The sequence below is a fragment of the Tursiops truncatus genome, chromosome 9, assembly GCF_011762595.2.
Source record: "Tursiops truncatus isolate mTurTru1 chromosome 9, mTurTru1.mat.Y, whole genome shotgun sequence".
Taxonomy (NCBI): Eukaryota; Metazoa; Chordata; class Mammalia; order Artiodactyla; family Delphinidae; genus Tursiops; species Tursiops truncatus.
Window position 1 is genome coordinate 65,847,195 of NC_047042.1, and position 23,449 is coordinate 65,870,643.

Sequence of the window (23,449 nt, forward strand, 5' to 3'; positions counted from 1 at the left end):
GGTTTATATTGTTTTACAATTTCATTTTGGGGGGAAGGTCAGGTCTGATAGTTTCATGCTGCAAATAATATATACAATGATGAGGGAAATACTTTTTGAACTATAGAAGGACTAAATTTATCTTTGAAGTCTAAAAGCTGTTGGCCAAAGAACATAGGTGATGTTCAGTGATAATCAACCAAGCAACTGAGAATTCACATGGTCCTGCCTGAACTTCTCATCCACCTGCACTGAAAACCCAGTTGTACTTCCTCACCTGTCAACTTGGCTGGGGACAGTAATAGTCTGTTGTATGGATACTCTTTCTGTCCCTTACTGTTGGCCTGAAGATTTGGACTGCTTGGAGAATGAAAGAAAGTGGAACCAGAGAAGTACCTCTCCTGCCAACATGCCTTACTCTTTCAGTTAGGTGGCTCTGCCTTCCCCATGCCATTCTTGGATTATGGGGCTCTGGTCAATCCAGAAGACCCACGTGGCACCCAGTTTCCTTGACGTTTTGTGTGACCATGGATTATAGTACCACTCCCAGTCCAAAGGCTCATAATTCAGCCTGGGGCCATCTTTTCCTTTTCAAACCTCATTCCTCCCACAGTCCAAAGCTTATGAAAAGAAAGAACAGATTGCCCTGCCGTGAACTTCTCCTGAAGCAACCAAACATGGAGCCTTTAAAAGCAAAGGAAGGGAAAGGGAATGTAAGGCAAACCATAAATTATATCCTGAAATTATCCTGCTCCACACATATCACACATACACATATTTTATCTGAAGACTAAGAATAAACAACTGAGAATCCAGCAAAACAGTCAGTCTTCCAAATGTTCATCTGCCTCATGACCGTTGAAGGCTTGGCTGGTGAGTCTTTCTGTCCTCAGTTGCCCATCAGAAGCCTTTGCCATGGGGGTCACTTCCAGTCTGTCAGCATTCATAGTCTCAGCTTCTCCTTCTTGCCAAGAAATCTGCATTTAGTTTCTTCTGGGATCCCTGAGCTTAGCCCACCTTCATTGTATTCTTTGTTGCCTGAATTCCAGGAGGCCCACTGCTGGCAGATAACTCACCTTTCTCATCTCGGACCACGGGACAGAGGTGTCCTTTCAGTTGTTTTCCTCAGGCATTACTATTTCTCTTTCTTTTCTCTCTATGATGTCTGGCATCACTTGCCAACCTGCATTCCAAAATTCCCTGACATAAAACTCGACTCACAAAGCATTTTATGAAGCATGTAGTGCTCTATAAGTAGGCAATTTTTTTTCCTGTATTAAAACAGTTATATTCACTAAAATTTTATTTTCTTAAATAGTTGTACTCAAGAAAATCAGTTTTAAATGGAGGAAGTTAAAACAAGCAAATGATTTTGGATCTTTTCAAAACCTTTAGAAATTGATGTCCCTTGTTCTTTTTCTATTTTTTATGTTGGAGCTACCGGTAACAAATAGGGTCCAGGGTATGTTGTGTGAATGTATTCTTGGCTCTAGTTCCATCAAAAGACTCAGAAAAATCTTTCCATGAGATATTCCAGAAAACTGCCACAACTGGCCGTCCAACCGACAGTTGCCAACTGGTTGTCCAGCTGGCACCAGCTCATACGAGATTGAGCGTGAAATGCTTAAACACTAATACCTCTGAGCTGCTGAAACAATGGTCTGTACTGTGGGGAGACCTGCTTTTAGCTGTAATTCCAATCACCAATTTATGTTTTCCTCCAAAAAGAATGAGTAGGATCAAATCCTCCCATTATCACAAGGTAACTGGAAAATGCAGAGCAGACTCAAGTGGCCAAGCTGTGTGGCAGAGGTGGATCCTGCAGATGTAAGAATACCCTCATGGGGCAATGAGGATGGCAGGAATCTTAAGAACTGTCACGTACGTGACATTTCCTAACAGAGAGCCTGACATAGTAGATGCTCAAAATATCTTAGCTGAATATGAAAATGAAGGATATCAGAGGGAGTGCATGTACTCTGGTTGACAGTTATAAGACTCAGACCTTGAGGTGAATTCTAAGTAATTATTGATTAGAGACTGAGATTTCCCATTAGTGATAATCTGGATTTTGGTGTCTGATTATCCCTACCCCTTAAAACTCCTTAAGGTAAAATCCAAGTCCTATTGCCCTTAAGGTAAAGTCCAAACTCCTCAGTAAGCCACGTGTCGTGATTTTGGTCCTGTCTTTCTTTTCAGGTTTATTTTGAGATGTACTCTCCATTTCTCAACCATCCCCACATAAATTCTGTACATTAGCCACATCCAACAACTTGCTTCTTGAATAGATACATTATACGACATCCATACGGTGGAATACTACTCAGCAACAAAAAAGAATATTACTGATGCACACAGCTCAAAAATTTTATGTTGCTACCCAGACATAAGAATACATATTGATAATTCCATTAATAAGAAATTCAAGAACAGGTGAAACCAATCCATGGTGATAAAAATTAGAACAGAGATTGACTATGGTTGCGTTCTGCCTGCTGACCTAGTCAGATCATTGCTTTTTACTGGGGTGGGTACCTTGGCTTGTTGGGCTTGCTGCCCACCCTGTGGTTTTGTTTGTGCTGTCTTTCCTGGTCAGATAGATATCTTCACCAAGGGCAATCACAGCATTTCCTATGTCTCCTGGCTATTGAGGCAGGTAAAATATGGAGAGCCTGGGAGTTCTCCATATGTAATTTTGCCTATAATAAAAACATATGTCCATGGCTTTTATAATAAGGTATTGGAATTTTCCTCTTGAGTTGTATCCTGTTTACAGAGTAAACATGTTTGCTTCCTAGATACTAACCTGGAATTGTGCCTCTGTTACTTCTTTTCTGATAAACATTTCCTTGACCACTGAAGGTCATGAAACTTTGATACTGTGCTCAGATATGGTAGTTGACAGCCCTGACCAGCCTCAGGAAAGGAAAAATCTCTTTCCTAGGGACTAATGTCTCATCATGCTTATTGTCATCAGACAAGAATAGTCAAATTTCCAGGGGTATTGTTGGCAAGTTACATCATCACTATCCTTTCTTAAGTCAGTTGGAGGGATGAGTGTGTTGAGGATAGACTTTCCTAGTATCAGCTCAGAATACTTGCTGTAAAGAAGCAAAGATAAAAATAAGAATATTATACCCTACAACTGACAAAAATAGAGGTTTGTCATTTAATTAACACATGTATGTTGTCAGCACTATTGTTAAATCATCAAGATTATGCTAAGTTTTTAAGTCAGAAATAGAATGAAGAGAGGGAACACGTTTTTCTTTCTTTCTTTTTTCTTTTTGGCCACGCCACTCAACTTGTGGGATTTCAGTTCCCTGACCAGGGATCAAACCTGGGCCCTCGGCAGTGAGAGCTCAGAGTCCTAACCGCTGGACCGCCAGGGGATTCTTGTGAACACATTTTTCTTGAGGTTAATAACTGACACTAGTGATCTGGCACAGAGCTTGTTAAAAATAAAGGGAGCAACGATATAGAAAGGAAATTAATGTGCAAAAAGGTTAGAGAATGGAAGTTACAGAGAATTACTGTGTAATGGGTAGGGGAAACAGAAGGCAAGGGGTCACATGATATGTTGACTAGATGAAAGAAAGGCAGCACTTGGGAAGAAGACATAGTATTAGTTCACTAGGAGGAGAGACGCATGAGGAGCAGCCTTGGGGAAGAACAAGGGAAAGAGGCAAGAAGAAGCTGGCTGTCTCCATATACTGGAGATGTACATATACAGGAGTCTGGAAAGGAGGGAGGTGAGGACTATGTGAAGTGACTGAACCCATTCCTTTAAGGTAAGCCTTCAGATGCCTCTGTAATAATTAACAGGACACTTCAGACGAACTGCATACTTGAATTTGCAGCACAGCAAGGAATAGGCCTCCTTAAGGTACCTTTGTGGAAGAAGAGCTTCTTGCCTGGCCTGTCCATCCCCTGATCCAGCATCGCAGCTGCTCCAGACACTTGGATCACGAGGTACAAATATCTACTTAGGTATTCTTATGCTGTTCTATAAAAACAACATTAAATATAACTAGGGGAGGAGCTGAACCCACATAGATGACCTGTATTTAATGAATATAAAACTACTTAATAAACTTAACCATTATATTTTATATGTACATGTGGAAAACTCCACTATGACGCACAGTATTGCTCCAGTATTAATGGCAGCTAAAGAATTGGATGCTAAGGGAATGTTCTCTTCTGGATCTATTCTGGGCCTTCTTTCTTTGAAATCTTTGTGTATGCGATGATTCTTGTCTGTGTTCTACAAGGTTCTTCATAATGTGTTTTCCCTGCTCCAAACAGGATTGCTTGACTGATGGCTGAAAATTCTCAGTGGTTTTATTTGCAGTTTGTAAAACTCACACTTTGAGTGCAGGTTTCGTTACCAGCTCTTCCTGTTCTTAATTTGCTGCTTTACATGTTTAACTGAGGGACCTCTTAACAATAGCAACAATCATTGGAAAGACTAATCTATTCTATACACTTTATATATGTGTGAACAATTTAATCTTCACAAAAACTCCATGAGGTAGGGGCTAGTGCTATCTCTATTGTATTGTTGGGAGATGTGGGCACAGAGATTGGGAGTAATTTGTTCAGGGTCTTCGTACTGGTAATTGGCAGAGGGGTTTGAGCTTGGGCAGCATGAATCCAGAACTGGTGCCCTTAACTACTACCATTTATTGTCTCTCAAAAAGCTTCCTTCTTCTTCCTGTGCAACTTGGCTATTAGCATTATCTGGAATGGTTTCTCTGTCTTCTATCTAGCAATCAGAAGAATTATATAGATCATTCTCTATTTTGATGGAAGGCTTAACCTCCGGTCAGACTGATATATGATAAAGTTAACTCTAGTATGCAGAAGTCTATTTTTTTTCCTTTTTTCATGTTATCAAATGTTTCCATAACGTGGGTTAACTTTGGAATTTAATAAATATATTTTTATTCCCATCTATATATGCTGGCATTTAATCATCAATATTTTTTGCTTTAGTATATTGGTAATCCAGAAGAACAGGCCAAGATATAGCTGAAATTTGGTGTAGAATATTAGGGTGGAGGATGAAAAGTTGCAGTGGGCACATCTCGATGTGCTTCCTGAGCAGCTAGGAGAGCAAAGATGATGGTACCTTGATGTAGATGTTTAAAGTGGGAGAGAGAGTTCATAAATGGGTAGGGAGTAAAGTGAAGCTAAGCCTGGCCCCTATCTCGTGAGGAATAAAGGTATGATAGGAGGGAAGGGCTAGTGAGGTAAATTTTGAGTCTGACCTTGAAAGAACTAATGGATTTGGACTGATAGCACGGTACAGGGTGGGTGAGAGTATGAGCAAAGTTTGGAGGTAAAAATGACCAAGAAGCAGGAAATCTGCATCAGGTCCCTTCATTTTTCGCCAGATGCAGCGCAGCAATCTCTATTATGGTTATTGCTTTTTGGCTTCTCAGATAATTTTAACTTATTTTTAGAAATATTATCACAGCTTTATCTTTATTGTGACCAGATGTGAGCATATTCAAAGCAATTGTAATTGTTTGGAAATAGTAGAGTTTGTGTAAAACAGACACAGCAGTCAGCGGTGGACTGCTTTAGATTATAAGCAAAAGCCAAAACACTTTTTGCACAAATGACAAAAAGAAGAAACAAATAAAAATCCCTATAAGAATAAATGTAATTTATGTATCTGTTAAATACAGCATCATTTAGCTTATTAGATTGCTTCAAATGCCTATTTTCTATAAAATTATGAACTTGTAAGCTAATGCTATTTATTTTTAGTCATTAGTTCACCCTTCTCTATGAGAGGTAAGAGCCTCATAAAGCATTAGAGTTACAAGGACCTAAGAGGTAATTGAATTCAAGCCTTGCATTTGCAAAGGACAAAGCAGAGACTTAAAGAAATAGAATGATCTTCCCAAGGTCATGTAATTAGTTAGCATTGAAGCTGAAGCTAGAATTCTGATCTCCTGACACTTAGGTCATGAAGTGCTTGTTTTCCTAATATTCTCCAAGGTGGCCTTTATAGCAACACTTGGAAGTCAACCCCTTAAGTGTCTGGTACTAATTATATGATACATTACACACAGACAGAATGTTGCATTATAAATCATAAGAAGACCTTATTAAACTAAATAAAATATAAACAGAATTGAATTTTTGTTATATGACACACTAGGGAGATTGACATTAGAGGCAAGGATAAAGAATTATGGGATTATTTTAGGGAGACTTGAGTTTAAATAAAAAAAAAAAGGAACTTGATATCATAGTAAACCATGGTAGATTTTTCACCCGGGAGTAATGTGATCAATGTGGTGTTCTAGGAAGATTATTCTGTCAGTTATATGGATATTGGCAAAAAGTCAGATTGAAACCAAGAGAAGGAGAATGATAGCAGAGGCTTCTGAGGTGATCCAGAACTGACATGAATGTGTACCTTTCAGTGACAGTGGCAGCTCTGACCACTCTTCATTTAGTATCTGCGTCCTTTCAGGCTGCTATAACATGGTACCATAGACTGAGTGGCTTAGACAGTAAACGTTTATTTCTCACAGTTCTGGAGGCTAGGAAGTCCAAGATTAAGGCATTAGCAGATACTGTGTCTGCTGAGAGCCCGCTTCCTGGTTCATAAACAGTCATCTTCTTGCTGTCTTCACATGGCAGAAGGGGAAAGGGAGCTCTCTGGGGTCTCTCTTATAAGGGCACTAATCCCTGTCATGAGGGCTCTGACCTCATAACCTCATCATCTACCATAGGCTCCACCTCCAAATACCATCACATGGGAGGTTAGGTTTCAACATATGAATTTTGAAGGGACACAAACATTGTCTATGGCAATTAGTGACTGAATAACATCAATAATGAGGAAAGACAAAAAATTATTTATCATGGTTGCTAACCAAGACTTTGAAATCGATGGAAATTTAAAAAATGCAACTACCCAAGCCTCAAACTTTGTGATTCTGATTCTGTCCTCAAACTATGGATCCTTGCTCTATAGGTGATAGTGTATATGAGAGGATAAATGAGAGTGTTTTAGGGGGCAATAGACAAAACTGACTCTTTAAAAAGCAGATGTAGAGATTCTTAGATTTATAAAAGCATGTTTATTCTTCTTCCTTGAAAAGTTATTTAATTAGTTAAATAAGTAAAGACCACTACTAATTAATGATGAGGGTATGTATTCCCTATAGATAACTAAGGTTAGACTCAACACCCCCCCGACTTCCTAATATATAAGCATTTAGAAATAAGTAAATGTTACAGATGCAAGGATTATTCACTTTCAAGTGTGCTTGTATTTTTATTTTACCTTTTTTTCTTCTCCTCATTTTTCATTCTCTTTCCCAAGTCCTTTTGTACTGTCTGGTTTCTCTTTTAATACATACGACTCTGTCCTTACTCAGGCTCATCTCTACAGATGGAGTCCTTTGGGAGGAAGGATGGAAAGGGATATTAATGGTGCCAAACCTCCTACCTGAGTGAGAAGACAAAGTAATCATGATTGTTTGTCTTTAGAGAAACAGTGTGGTAGGATTTATTTGAAAGCACAGAATCCTGCCTCTATCTGCCTTGTTCTGCTCTACTTCAGATATTCTGATCTGAAAGTCCTGCTATAAAAAATGAAAAATTGATTTAGATTTTTTAGATTTAAAAAAAATCTTCAATCTTTTAAAGAGTGCCACTCACTGTTTTTCATTCCAATGTTGTATGTATCTTAACCTCGACCCTGTAAACTCCAAAAGCACAGGCTGAAGATTCACAAATTCATGTCTCCATCTTGGACTCCTCTGAACTCTAGATTTGTATAGCCAACTGCCTGCTCAGCATCACCACTTGTATGTGTAGCAGGCATCCCATTTTTAATGTATTCATAACTGAGCTTATTGTTTTTCCCTCCAAACCTGTCTCCCCCACCCAGCCTTTCCCATTTTAATTACTTACAACTCCATTCTTACGGTTTCTTGGGAACAACAACAACAAAAACAAGACCCTTGGAGTCATTCTCAACTGGTTTCTTTCACTCAATTCTCACATCTAATTTTGTCAGCAAATCCCATTCACTGTGTCTTCAAAATATATCTTGGCTTCCAACTATGATGGACTGGATTGGCCCTAACCAATCCTCTCCCTGAGAGCAACTAGAAAATCTGGATGAAATACAGAAAAACATCTGCTCGAAGGCTTTGTATGGTTTCCAAGGCAGCCAGGATTTGAAGAGTCATAATCCTAGAATAAAGAGAATGGCAGAGAAGTGATATTTACCTTCTAAGCCACGTTTTCCCATGAGGCAGTGCTGGCCAGGGATTAGAGAAGCTGAGCAGAGAGCAGTTATCAGAAATCTGGTGGTGCTGGGAGATAAAAACTGGAGTACAAGGTCTGCCAGGTGAATGGGCCCAGACTCTCAGCTGAGAGTTCTAAACGACAACATGCAAGAAATAAGGGGAAACCAGAAATAGATCAGCTTGAGGAAGATTGAAACCTTTATCCCAATCAGCTTAAGCTCTGATTGGGTCAGTGTTTCTGCTCCTATTCAAAACTGCCTTCTAGAAACTTGAGAAAAGCCCTTTGGAGGAAGAATCACCCTTTCAGTCCCTCTACAATTTTTCTGTCCAATGTCCTGATTTATTACTAGACAGGACTTTGGGAAAGAGTAGAGAATAAAAATACTCACAGGTGATTCAGATATTGGAATTTTAAATAACTCTGAAAAATTGATGACAAAATGGGGAGTTTCACTGGAAAGCTGACATCTATAATAAAGAATAAGTGGAAATTCAAGAACTGAAAATCATCCTTTCCTGATGGTGATAATTTTTTAATGTCTTCTTTATTTTTCTTGATAAATCAGAAGTTTTTCAATTTTACTGGTTATCTCAAAGAACAAATTTTAGGTTTTATTCGTTCTTTCTAGAGAAATGGATTTGTTTCCACTGGGCAGCTATAGGTAATCTAGTAAACCACTCTAGGATTCAGTTTTCACATCTTGAAAATGCAGGTTTTAGCTTAAATGAGTATTTATTGAACTTGAATACATCGAACTTCAGTAAAATGTTGATTTTTGAGTTGTGAAGAGAACACTTATGTGGAGTTGTGCCATACACAGGTGGAATTTCAAAGCTGAGCTAAGGAGAGAAGTCCAAGCTAGACGGTGGGTCATCAGCCACGAGGGGGCAGTTGTAGCTAAGAGGGTGCATAGGATCACCAGAAAAGAAAGGGAAGAGACAGAAGAGGGAACACGAAAAGGATAGGAATGCAGATCCCCGAACCTGTGCATTTTGAATCGGCTTTCTTGATCAATTCCAGAGCTTGCTCACCAGCCAAGCTACTAACAAGACAAAACAAACAGCCCCCCTCCCCCTGCAAAACAAAACAACTTATGTTTTACTAAACAATTTTCTCCTTTTAAAATCTTTTCCAACAGAAGGTATATGTAGGAGGTATATGTATGTATGAATGAATGACATACTTCAAAAATGTGGGGTTCTTGAAGGATGTTAAAGAAAAACAGAATGGTTTCTAAAGATACAGTGAAAAGCTAGGATTATGCAGTCTGATTCTCTGGGATCAATTAATATAAAAACAAAGGTACTGGAATGGCCTGAATTGTAGATGACTCTAAGGGGCGTGGTGACACCAGGGCATTGGAAGATTTCCATGGAGCTGTGATTTTAAAGCAGGTATTGGGTTCCTTGGAAAATAAATCAAAACATCTATTAAAGGTATATATTACAACTGTAATATTTTCAGATCTTCTGTTTTAGTCATTCACATCTATGTCTTGCCTAAGATTGAGTGCTTTTAATTTCTTGAGCATATCGACCATAAATACTATGTGAACCTGATGACATGTTAGTCAATGGCCTATAATTTCAAATTGAAAACTGGGCTGATCTGGCATGCTGTGTAAGAAATTTTCATCTCCCTGGTATTATCAAAATCCTGACATGCTTTTAATAAATCGTTAAAATTAACTATGACACTTGCTTTAGTATACACATTGCCTTATAATTTACAATGTATTTGCCATGCTGAAAGATTGATTTTAGATAGGTCTAGCCTGTCTGACTGGGGAAAAAAAAATGTCATTCTGTTTTATGGAATAAAACAAGATTCCTCAAGACACATTCAGTTAAAATGAAGCAAAAACTGCAGTGTCTGAGAATGGTAATGCCTTGTGTTATCTGGATTTATTGATCAAAATAAAATCAGTGTTCCATTTCAAATCTGCCTGCAGCAGCGTGCTCTTTTCAACAGCCCCAGTTTTTTGAAAAGCTTCCCACTCTACTCCCTGTGATCCCTACCTACCTCTTTTGAGCATAAAAAAAATATTGCAGAATTGCATGCTAACTGGAAGACTATTGAGTTGCTTTCTGTAAAGTTAAGACAGAAAGCGAGCCAGTGAATTAAAAACTCATAGGTAGAGGAGCTTTTGAAAGGTGCTTTCTTAGCATCTGAAATTACAAGAATTTTCTATTGAACTCAACTGGTTAGATTTGAATAAAACCTAATCTTACATCAAAAATTATAGCCTGAGAGACTATGGAAAAATACTCTCTCATATAGACTCTTAAAACGTTTTCTTTTGTGAGGAATTATGTACATAGGTTATTGATTTTAAACTCAACTAAATAAGAAAGAGCAATCTATTGCTGCAAACTACCCCAAAACTTAACGGCTAAAACAGAAGCTATTTTATTTCATCTCAAAACTGTATGGGTCTAGAATTCAGGCAGAGTTTGGCGGGTGATTTTTCTGCTGCTCATGATGTTGTTGGAGATAACTTAGTGGTACTCAGCTGGCAGATGAACTGGCCTGCAGGTTCCCAGATGTCTTCTCTTGGCATCCTGGTATGGATGGTTGGAAAACTGGACTCCCTGGGTCTCCATCTTTTAATGGGAGTAGCTGCAAAGAGTTTGCAACAGTCTTTAATACAGCCAGCACTGTGTCAGTTTGGGTCCTTTAAAAAGACAACATGGGATTAGATATGCAAGAGATTTATTGAGAGGAAGCATCTGTGAAGTAAGGTACCTCCATGGCCACCATATTTACCTAGGTTGGCAATGCATAAATAAAACTGGGAAGATGAAGTATGGTTACTAAGGTGAGTAATTAGGCTTATATGAATAAGTAAACACCAATATCTGATTCATTTCATAAAGAGTGAATGATCAGAGAGGAACCATTGTCTACTGGCTTTGAGGATGTCTGAGGAGTCATGCTTGCTCCCTCCCTGAACAAAGAGAGTGCAGCTGTAGTCTGGTTGCAAGCACTCAGGTCTTTGTTCAGGTTCATCTTCTGTGCCGTTTCTGATTTATTGTATAAATAAAAATTAAAAAATATTTTTTTCTTTCAGTGGCTGATTGGTCTGGGCAGGGGCTGGGTGTTGGCTGGGGGCTCTGTTGGGATGCTTAGGGAATAGGGTGGTCAGTCTTCTATGGAAATGTAAGACAAATATTACTGAATGTGAGCCTGAATATCATGCTGTGAGTCATTATGCAAAATCACTATGTCCAGAACAATTCTATTTGACTTACAAATTATTTATACCCAGAAGAAAGATGGAAATAAAGTTTCTGGGAGCTGGAATATTAATTCTCTGCTTTGGCTCTTCAGCTGGAACTGTCCAAATGACTTACAGGATTGAAGTCCCTTTTACATTTCTTCTTGAACTTCAATGAAAGGAGGTTGGCAGTGATTAAAATGGATTATCCTCTGATGTCACAGGTAGTGACAGACCCTTCTGCCTAAGGTCACACTGCAGAGAGATTGAGAATATTTCTTTGGTCCCTGTCCTGGAGTGGAAAGTGGTTTCTGTCAGTTCTTGAGAGCAGGAGTTAGGTTTTGATGTGTGTGATGATCATCTGGGCAGCTTATTGTTAAAACAGATGTCAGAGCTGTAGCCCTGGAGATTCTGGCTCAGTACGTCTGGGATAGGGCCCAAGGCTTCCCTGTGTATTTTTAAGAAGCTTCAGTGGTAAGTTTGGTGCACATTAAAGTTAGAGAACAATTGCTGTTAAACCTAGGTAAGAGAAAGGAAGCAGTTGTCAGGTTAATACCCAATATCTGGTTAATCCACAATTCCATGATTATATACTAACTATGAGCATATATATTTTCAAGTTGTTCCTTTCAATAAATACCTCGTGAACATCTACTTTGTATTGGGATTTATTCTAGGAGATGGGGACACACAAAAAGGATACGACACCATCATTTCCTCAGACAGCTCAGTTTGGTGGACAAAATATACATTACAGTGACAAATGTGTTATAAATAGAAAAATATCTGTACAGTGAAGGTACATAGAAGGAAATGATATATTCTGGGGCCATAAATGAAGGCTTTACTGAGGAAGTGATATAGTGACATCTCAGTGATTTGCTTAGGAAGTGGCTGGTGATTCAGTTCTGGTTTAGAAATATAAGGGTGTCTCCTGGGCCCTGCTGGGAGAGTTCCTTAATGCTTATAAGGCAAGATGTGTGAGAATATGAAGCGTGGAGCAGGTGCAACCATTTTGAAGCCATGTAGTGAGCTAGCCAAGGTGCTATTTGTAACCAAAATTATCCTAAATTTGGGATTTGGAACCTCTCTCCCTCTGTCTTTCTCATCTGTCTAACATCTATCATGGTAAAAAACATTTTTAAGTGTACAGTTTAGCGGTGTTAAGTATATTCACAATGTTGTGAAAAATCTCACAACAGAAATTGCCATCTTGCAAATCTGAGACTTTATACTCATTAAATAATTACTCCCTCTTCCTCCTTCCCCTAGCTCCTGGCATCCACTGTGGATTTTTTTTTAATAAGTTGTAAGAGAGAACACAACCCTACCCAGAGAGGATATAATACTATAGGAATAATGGTATTTTAGAAGGAGGCAGAGAAAGAGAGTTCCACAAAGGAGATGGAGAAAGATCAACAGGTGGTAGAACGCGAGAACTGGTGGCATACACGTCCGTGAGACTCAAGAGGAAAGGGGATTTAGGGGATGGAATAGTTACCAAGCCAAGTGTTGCAGAAAGATGTATTAAAGTAAAGCCTAAAAATGTCAACACTGTTTTGTAATTAGGAAGTCATGGGTAATGTCGGTAAGAGCCATTTGGATAGAGTAAGGAGATTAGAAGCCAGAGCTGAAGAGTGAATAGTAACTGAAGAAATAGAAGAGGTTTCCCAGCAAGGGAGAGAGCCACACAGTGAAATCCCCACTTTCCTCATCTGGTACAGTTCAAACTCACCCCTTTAACACTCAGCTGATATTCGCCCTGATTTCAGCTGGATGGTGTCCAGAGACTGGTGCCATAGAGACTGGTACAAAGCTGGACCTTGAGTCCTGTTTATCCTCCTGCTGCCTAAATGAGTACCTATACTCTAGAGGAACTTTGTCGATTTGCCAGCTTTTGTTTATCTTCGTGGGCCCTGTGGCTATATATTGTTTTATTCTTACATGGGGGTCTGGGAAGAGGTATTGTTTCTTTGAAAGGTTTGAATTTGCCCAGCAGAGGGATCTAATTTAAACACTCTTAGTTTTAGAGCTACATGCCTTAAGAGAAGTATTTGGTCCTCTGTCTAGCAGTGCTTACAGCACAGTCTGGTCTGCTTTAAATTCAAAGCAGCTTCATTATTATTATTTATTTATTTCCCTGTATTAGTTTTGGTGAAAAACATATTGTGCAGTAACCAAGGTCATTTTGCTCTCCACAATTTTCCTTCTGTGTCTACAAAAACAGACATTTCAATGAAAGGTTGCGATGTGTTTAATTTATAACTCCAAGTGGTTGAACTGCCAGGTTAGTGGGCTAATGCCATTCAGCCTCTGAAATGCTATAAATTGAAAGCATTTATAGCAGATTCTTGGTTATCCTCAGGACTAACTTGTAACATGACTAGGTTGCAGATTCCCCAGGCTTGACCAAAATGAATTGTTTTTATCTTCTCTTAAAAAGATTAGTGAGTGAAGATGATCTTAAACCCACAGAATAAGTGTATTCAAATAATAAAAAAATACATATATTTCTAAGAAATTGTGTTGAAAATAAAACTTGGATGTTGATAAACATCTCATTTAGTCATTTAATTCATATTCAGTGACTGAATCAAGCATCTACTATGTGCAAGACACTAAGGTGATGTGTGTTTAAAGGGGCACTGTGTAGCAACTCAAAATGTTTTATGAGGTAAAAAGTCTCATTTTTTGAAAGTCAAGTTTTCATGTGTTGAGGTGTTTTACGTGGGTATGGGAATAATACATATGGTTTAGTGGCTCTACCCTGCTAGAAAATATTTGTCTTCCCTCCTTCTATTTCAAATGATTGCTTCTAACATTGCATATGGATATGAGCGATTCTCCTGATTATCAGTGAAAATTCGGAAGGTGCATCTAGACACTAAAGTGTTAAGATATTAAAATACGCTGCTGTACTCTTCAGGAGTTAGAGTGTGAGTAGAACAATCTTTGAAATATTTCATGAAAAAAATCTTTGGATATACAGATTGGTTCAGAGAATATTTGGTGTTTTCAATGAATAAAATAAGTCTTGCAAGCAACTTGAAGAAGTAAATGTCAATTAAATCCTATAAGGATAGACATACGTTTATATGATAAAGAAAAGTTTTTGGAGAACAAACCATCCTGGGCTTCTGAATATTTAAATTAGAGCATTTCAATGTTCTACCAATATAATGGCGTTAAATAAAAGGACAGTGACTATGTGCAAAGCTTTTTCATTTTTATTTTGCTTCTTTGCAGTCAGGGTATATGCTGGAATCAAATCTAAGATATCTGTTTATCCATTGGCCTGATTCTCAAAATGTCTTAAATGTAAAATTGCTTGTTGGCGTTTAGACCCTGTGGATTCCTACAGATTTGAGGATTTAATTACCTGCTTGTTCACTTTGTGAAGTGGTCAGCCCGTGAAGCCAGCTCTAAGCTGATAATCACCTAGGAGGAGGAACCGCTGGTTTTTACCCTGATGATTTTAATTATTGCTGGTAGCTCAAGAAATAGTAAGTCTCTTTAAGGTTGTTGTTAACAAGAATTTTTGACAGCAGGAAAGACAGGGAATATATTTCAATGTTAGAAATGCCCAGATAGAAGAGAGAAGCTATTCACAAATGAATGAACTAATGGAGAGTAGGACTATAATTGGATTTCTCTCTTGTTCCTCTTCCTTTAAAATCCCAGGATAACCAATTTAGTCTGGAAAGGCCTTCCCTGTACCATAGGCGTTATTCTCCACAATTTTCATGTTGGCAACTTACTAAAAAAAGCCACAAAAGCAAAACAGAACAACACTAAAAGTTTCAAATTATATAGGCCTGCAGCTTGATTTCAATGCACAGGCCACCAATTTCCACCAATTTCTGCTTCAAACTTTCCTCAGTATGTAAACGGAAGTGATCGCTCTCTCTTTTAAAATCATTTAAAAATTATTGTCTGCGCAATTCATTTTGAAATTAATCATGAACTACCTCATGACATCTTTCCTATTATGTCTGAGCTGTTGTTTAATTTTTAATGGCTCTGAAACTTTTCACTTGCCTTGAACCATTAATCAATTAACTTCTTTAGTGCAGAAGACGTGTGTCTTATATTTCTTTGCATTTCCTCTACTGCCAAATACAATGAACCCTCAAGAAATTAGTGTTAGTTTTGTTTTATTTCATAAAGATGCATAATATTCCAAATCTACATTCACCTTTTTTGTAAGAGTACTGAAATGACAGAAAATGAGATATAATCAGTTCATATTCATGGAGTGATATTTATTTCTCCCTGGAAATGGCTGCAGAATTTGTAAAAAGACACAAATACTTGTGAGGAAAATCAGAAAACAACTCACAGATGCCTCAGATGTGCTACCGGGGAAAATGCCTCCCCCTTTCCTTTTTCCTGCGCTGCAGGTTGATCAGATGGAGGAGAACAGATGAGCAGACGAAGAGAAGAAGCACCATATCAGGAACTTTACATACCCATCTCTTTATTTCTCAAAGGTCCATGAATAGGAATTATTATCCCCTTTTACAGATGGGGAACTGAGAGGTACAGAGGTAATGTACAAGATCACACAGCTGCTGTTAGAGCTTGGATTTTAATTCTGGTCTGTTCTTGCACAGGTGGGGCTACGTAGCTCTCTTAAGCCAAGCACCTTCTACCTTGCCTACTAGAAGAAGGCAGGTCTTTATATATATTCAGGAAGAAAGGGCTCCGGGACAAGGTCAGCAGAGTGTCAAAATTGTGAAGTTGTTTTAGTTGATCTTTAGCAGGTCCTTCCTCTCTTCTCTTCATTTCTCTTCCTTGCACCCACTGGCTTCAGTTCCCTCATGCTTCTCTTGGCTTTAAGAATCCACACTCTGCTGTTTTAGACCTCCCCACGCCAGAGCACCTGACCTAGAATCTATCTAAATCTTTACTTGGTTGCATTCTTATTAAGACTAGGGTCAGGACAGGAATAAAGACACAGACGTAGAGAATGGACTTGAGGGCACGGGGAGGGGGAAGGGTAAGCTGGGACGAAGTGAGAGAGTGGCGTGGACTTATATATACTACCAAATGTAGAATAGATAGCTAGTGGGAAGCAGCCGCATAGCACAGGGAGATCAGCTCGGTGCTTTGTGTCCACCTAGAGGGGTGGGATAGGGAGGGCGGGAGGGAGACTCAAGAGGGAGGAGATATGGGGAAAAGATGTTAAAAAAAAAAAGACATCAGTTCTTTGTTTCATTACTGTTTTATAAGTCAATCTGTATTTACACATTAATGGTCATTGATGGATTAATGGCATTCTTCTAGATTACATTTAGAAGCTGACAGGTATTGTTAGGAATTTTGGATATGGTAGGAGGCATAAAGGGGGGGATTCTTGATTAGGAGTTCTTCATTTCCATCTCAAGACCAGTACTGTGATAGACTTATCTGAAGGGTAAAATGCTTTCGTTATTACATGCTCATTTATGTTATTTATTATTTAACAAATGGGGACTACCTGAAACCAAACAAAAAAGTGTTTCAAAATATAGATTTAGTTAGGGAAGTCCTAAAGTAGTCTATTTCAAGTTATGTATTATAACTTCTTTGATCTTTGAAAACATTCTTCTTTGTAACAGGTAGTATGTGATTCCACATTGTCAAACTGAGAAATTCATTTAAATAAGCATATCATCTGCCTACACAATATCAAGCAGTTATTGCACTGAACACATCGTGGGAACATTCTGCTTGCCCCATTCTAAGGGAATTGTCTAAAATAAGCGCTTGGAAAGGTTCTTACAAAGCAGTATTTTTGAAAGTATGGTCCTACATCAGAATCACAGAGGTACTTCCTAAAAATGCTAGTTCCCAGACCCAATGAATCAGAACCTCTAAGATACTATATATTTTTTTAAAAAGAGTCTTACCTTAGATTGGTGAGGAGCTCTTGGGAGATCTTTTGTAATTAAGGCAAATCGCTTTCTGAAAACAATGCAGTGTTTTCAGTTAATTCAGCTGTTCACAAGTGCCAAATGCATTTGAAGACAAAACTATTCACACTAGAGAAAGATATAATACCAAAAAAAGGTCACTGGGTCACTGCATCACCAAAGTCAAAGAGAATCTGCACAATTTTCTGGAGTTTGTTAAATACAAGTGGAGTACACTACACTCTTTATGCTAGTTAAAACGATCATAAATGTGCTTATCTTCTAACATTTCCATAGAATAACAGAGATTCTATACAAAGAATGAAAATGTGCTCCTAGTTGTCAAAATAGTTGTGCAACCACTTTAAAACCTCATTTCAAGGCCGTTTTATATCCTAAAGTTATTATTTTTCTTCTTTTTTATGCTCTTTCTCTCCTTTCCTATTTTTTATTTCTATGGAAGGTAGTCCTTTTAGGAAAAGCAATTGTACATGAATTAACTTTTTGAGCAAACTCCTTTCTAAGAATACCACAATGTTTATGCTTTAGTCTCCTTTCATTGGAGAGTAATTGGTCCATGAGCCAGGAAGAGTTTGGTCCTGGCTTTGTAGGCTAATGAACTGTGTAGTCTTGCTGACGTAGCTACATCTTGCCACGCCCCAATTTTGCCATCTGTATAATGAGGAGGCTGCAGTGGCTGATTTCTGATGCCCCTTCCAGCTGTGCAATGGGAAAGGAGCAGAGGCAGTCTTTGCAGGTGGTTTCCCTGGTAAATGTTAATTTCTAAGGAATCTTTTCTACTTTCACTGTGAAATAATATGCACATTTCTCAGTAAGGGAGAAGGCACAGAAAGAAAACATAAAATGGATCATTTGCATTTAAGTTGCTTAAGTAAGATGGAAATTACTCACTTATTTAGGTGAATCAACATATTCTCTTGGAATCCATTGTGTCATCATGCATTTCTTAAGTTAATCACTTCAGGAAAATGGCTCTGGAGGAGGGTGGGCCAAAGTTAGCAAAACAAGGTACTTTAAAAAAAACAATCCCTGGTGGTGGGATGAACTGGGAGATTGGGATTGACATATATACACTAATATGTATAAAATGGATAACTAATAAGAACCCGCTGTATAAAAAATAAATAAAATAAAATTCAAAAATTAAAAAAAAAATCCCTTTAATGTGTACGTGCTTAAGTTAGTGGTTCCTTATGAAATGAGTTTAGTCAGCATTTCAGAAAAAAATCAATGAGAAATTAAGAATTGACATGCCCTTTATTCTCTACTGATCTCTTCTTGCCCCTTGTTCTGTTTTTTTGAAGACTGGCCTCAATATTTTTGAATATACACATCTATCAGAAAAACTGAGCATGTACTCCCCAGATATATACTTATATATGTATTTATAAGCTATATCTGTACATACACACATACATATATATATATATATAAACCATCTCTAGTTACTATATCAAGAAACGATGTGCAATTAAAAGAAATTCATCATTAGAGAAAATAGATGGAAGCCTTTAGATAATTTAAAATTGGAGGGGGGGCTGACATAGGTCCACATACGATTGAATCATTGTCATTTTTGATTTATAACGTGGCAGAGAATTCATGTTAAGAATAGATGTGTTAACTCTGCCACTGCCACTTTATTTTTTATCTGCTCTAACTTGCATCATTAGTTTTATCTTCAATCTGGGTTTCTTGGCAGAGATTTTTTAAAAAGCCCTTTGACCATGTTGAGAAGATTTAGTTTAGTTGAAAACCTTATACATATAGCCTGTAGATCTATCTAATTAGGCATACACAATCTGTAATTCACTGCAATATGTTGAAATCTAGGGAACCAGTGAAAATGTCAAATTAGGGGGAAGTCCCGCCCTTCCCTCCGTCTCCTGTGTGGAGCATATGTCACATGTGACTCTCTGACATATGGACTGAGGGTGGAAACCCAGGATCATTCAACAGTAAATATTAGTAAAGCTTAATTTCCTGTTCTGTTTCTAGAACAGGATAAGTGGAATTTCAATATTTTCTTCCCACATCCCACTTCAAAAAAGTACTGCTTTGCGGCAGAGTAATGGGGACAAGCTGCATAGCAAATGAGAGGTGACTTTCTGAGTCAAAATTAGTAGCAAGGATATAACTACTGTAGGGTAGATAAAGTATGTTTCCCCTTCCCTCCCTCATGCTCCCAGTACTTAGGCATGCACCTTCTTAGTAATGATGAAGTCGATATTAAATTAGGTGGGAAGAACCAAAAGAAAGCATGTGTTTGTCATGACTAGCTTTCCCTAACCATAAGCTGCTTTATGAGTCTACATTTGTGGCTTCTTCTATGTTTTGTGGTCTTCTTAACCAGGAATTATTTATCCACTGACACAGAAACATTATGATATCTGTCCTTAGCCAGGGCTTTAAAGTTAGCTCAAGTACAAATTGCCCATTTTCCTTTCCACGGGGTTGGGAAAGAAATATAATACCTTTGAAATAGAATATGTTACAGGCTTTTAAATCATGATGAGTATAGTTGCCCAACTGCCTGCTTTGACAGTTGGGAGCCATGCATATTTTCCTTCTGTCTTTTTCAAGTCTCGGTTATTCTCTGGGGCACGTTGTGAGCTATATAAAGCTGATGGTGGTTTTGCCCTGAATAAATACATACAGTCTGCCCACATATTTTCTCTGTAGGTTCTCATGGTGATCTCATGGCTGCTTTTTAGTGCTGTACTTAACTTTCTCTAGTGTGAAACATTCTGTCTTCAAATGCATTTGGCACTTGCTGGTAGCAGAGTTAACTGAAAATAGTGCATTTTTCCAGGCCATGATTTGCTTTGATCATGAAAGAACATTTCCTGGGATTGCTCTGAGATAGCTTGAAAAGAAAAATGATTATTGCAAACACAGTTTTGTTGTCCACCTTTAGATACACACTTTATAAATGACTACTATATACTTAAAACATGTCCAAGGTACATAAACGCAGGAGAGAAGTTTATCTTATTTTTAGAACCTGGAAATCTTAAGCGCTAAATAATAAAAAAAAAAAGTGGAAGGGTCTGACATTTTATAACCATTCCATGTTGAAAATGAATACTTACAACCCACTACCTAGTACTGTCATTTTCAAAAAGAGAGTAGAGGAAAACCTGCCAGGAAAAAACTCTGCCATGTTATCTGTGAGAAAACCAAGAAGTGAAGTTATAAACCCGATGCTTCTAATTAGACTCATTTATTTAAAATTGATTTTAAATTTAAATTATGTAAGCAATGCAGTCTTGTAAAAAAAAAGAAATTACAAAGTAAAGTCTCCTCACTCATCCCACAGACCATCTGCTTCCCCAAATCCTGTCCCTAGACTCTCCAAAAGGAACAGTTATTAACCATTATTACGAATTTCTAATACATACATGTAGGCATTTTTGATTCATATAGAAGTGCATGTGAGGAAACACACACACAAACACACACACACACACACACACACACACACACACACACACACACACACACACACACACACACACTAAGTGCTCTCAGAACCATGCACCGTTTGATAGTGGGGTAGGGTTCCTGGAAAGAATCAACACAAACACAGTGTAGGGCACCTTCCACGTGGAGGCACACTTTATGCACCATGCAGAGGCAATGACTTTTCCATGTTCATTTAATTTCCTAGACTCAGGTCATGCCTTTGGCCAAGGTTTCTTTCAGCTTTCCAATGATTTCATGCGGCTCTTGCCCAGTCGTTTCCAGATTACAGTGATGTTTAACATGTCCTTCATGATGTCAGAGCATTTCCATTAGTTCTCAATTACTGTGTGAAATTTCCCTTGATTTCTTTTACTATTCTCTCAAAAGCCCTATGTGCATCCCCAAAACTTGCATTTTAAGCAGCAGTGAGAACTTTTCCCTTTGCGGCAGGTCTAGTGCTGTCACTAACAAACCTTCAGTGAAGGTGGATTTAATTTATTTGCTAATCCATAGACAAATGGCAGCAAGATAGACCATCACACAGCAAATAGTGGAAGATACAGACGTCACCCAATTTATGCCATAGACCTCACTGACTCCATTTGTACTCTGGGTACTCACTAGTTGGAAGTATATGGTGTAGTTGGCTAAGAAGATACTGTCACTGGCTGAGAGCATACGAAATAGATCATGAGAAAAAAATATAAACACATTATTCTAGTTACCTATTGCCTGTTTTCTGTCTATAGTGTAACAATCAGCACAGATCTTAATGTCATCAAAGAGCCAGTTTCTAATGTTCAAAACCTCTGGGGACAGGAATTTGGACAGAGCAAAGTATTGGTGGCTTATGTTTGCTCCATGAGGTCTAGGACCTCAGCCGAACAGACTGGAAGGCTGGGGCTGATATCAACAAGAGGCATATTAGCTCACACGTTAAGTAGTTGATGCTGGTTGTTGTGTGGGCCTCAGCTGGACTATCAGCCAGAACACCTGTAGATGGACTCTTCATGTGGCCTCGGCTTCCTCAGAGCAGAAGCTGGGTTCAAGAATGAGTATCCCAACACCAGAAAGTAGAAACTGCCAGTTTCTCATAACTTGAGTCTGGAAACTGGGTAGTGTCACTCTCATCCTGTTCTATTGATGAAACAGAGACAGAGCCCAGATTCAAAGATGAGGAAATAGACCTCATTTCTCTATGGGAAGAAGGTCAAAAAATTGTGGGACTGTTTGCTTTTAAACTTCCATGAGTATGAACAGTGTACTGTAATGAATTGTTTACATAGTTTTCCTCAGTTAAACACAAATAATATCTCTAAATAGTATGATACTGAACTACCCTGCCTATAAGTAGTGTAAAGGCAAGCCTCACTTTCTCTCCCCACATCCTTGATGTCACATTGAATTTTGTTGTTTCACAATTTCCCTTTTTTATGCAACAGCTTTCAATATCATTATTTAATTTTAATATAAATTTATCTTTACTTTTCTGTATAGCATTCTATTGTATAGATGTATGGACTTATTGGTTTTTCTTTTATCTTTTTTTTTTTTTTTTTTTTTTTTTTGCGGTACGTGGGCCTCTCACTATTGTGGCCTCTCCCGTTGCGGAGCACAGGCTCCGGACGCGCAGGCTCAGCGGCCATGGCTCACGGGCCCAGCCGCTCCACGGCATGTGCGATCCTCCCGGACCAGGGCACAAACCCGTGTCCCCTGCATCAGCAGGCAGACTCTCAACCACTGCACCACCAGGGAAGCCCTGGACTTATTTAATTAGTTTTCAAGTAGATTTATATTTATTTCATATTTAAATAGCACTTACCATGTGCCAAGCACTGTTCCAAGCACTTTATAAATATCAATTCATTGACTTTCCATAATAACATAGAGACTCTTGTTATCCCTGTTTTACAGATAATGAAACATAAGAATAGAGAGGTTAAGTAACTTACCTAAGGTCAAACAACAATGAGTAGTGGAGCCTTGATTTAACCTGAGTCCCTCTGACTTCAGAATTCACTCTTTTAGCCATCATGCTTTGCTTCCTACTGGTAGACATTAATTTTTTCTTTGTATGCTAGTATAAGCTATGCTGTAGTAAACAACTTTTTATTTGTATCTATACTTCTACAAAATTTAAAGCATGTATAAACATATATGCCTTTAAGTAGTACAACTTTTAATGATAACCTTATACACACATGAGCATTTTTCTTGGCAGAGGTGGATTTCCTGTGAATATAATGAAGCAGAAGCTTCAGGACACCTCACTTGCATGGCTCTTTGAATGCTGAGAGTTGTGGAGGATTTTTGGTGCAAGGGGACATCAGGATGCAAACAGAAAGCATTTCTATATGAGCATTTCTGGTAATTTGCCTAAGGAAGGTTTTTAAAAAAAAGAAGGGACCTGATTTCTAAGACACCTATAATTTGGTTTAATTTCTTTTCTCATTATAGATATTCACTTTTGTAACTAATTTTTAATTCATACTGCTGTGCTTTTTCATAAAGAGGGCTTTCCAAATTGCATAAGCTTCTGGCCTTACAAAGAGGCCAGAATCTGCCTCTTTCTGGGATAAATTCCTTA

The 23,449-nt window shown here is 38.2% G+C and overlaps 1 long non-coding RNA gene across 1 annotated transcript in view; it reads left to right on the top strand.

Moving 5' to 3' along the window:
* Nucleotides 1–23,449, top strand: part of LOC109549305 (uncharacterized) — a 369,236-nt gene that overhangs the window by 162,408 nt on the left and 183,379 nt on the right. The window contains exon 7 of the long non-coding RNA XR_012333737.1: nucleotides 3,805–3,951. This is a non-coding gene — a long non-coding RNA (uncharacterized lncRNA). The remainder of the gene's footprint in view (nucleotides 1–3,804; nucleotides 3,952–23,449) is intronic.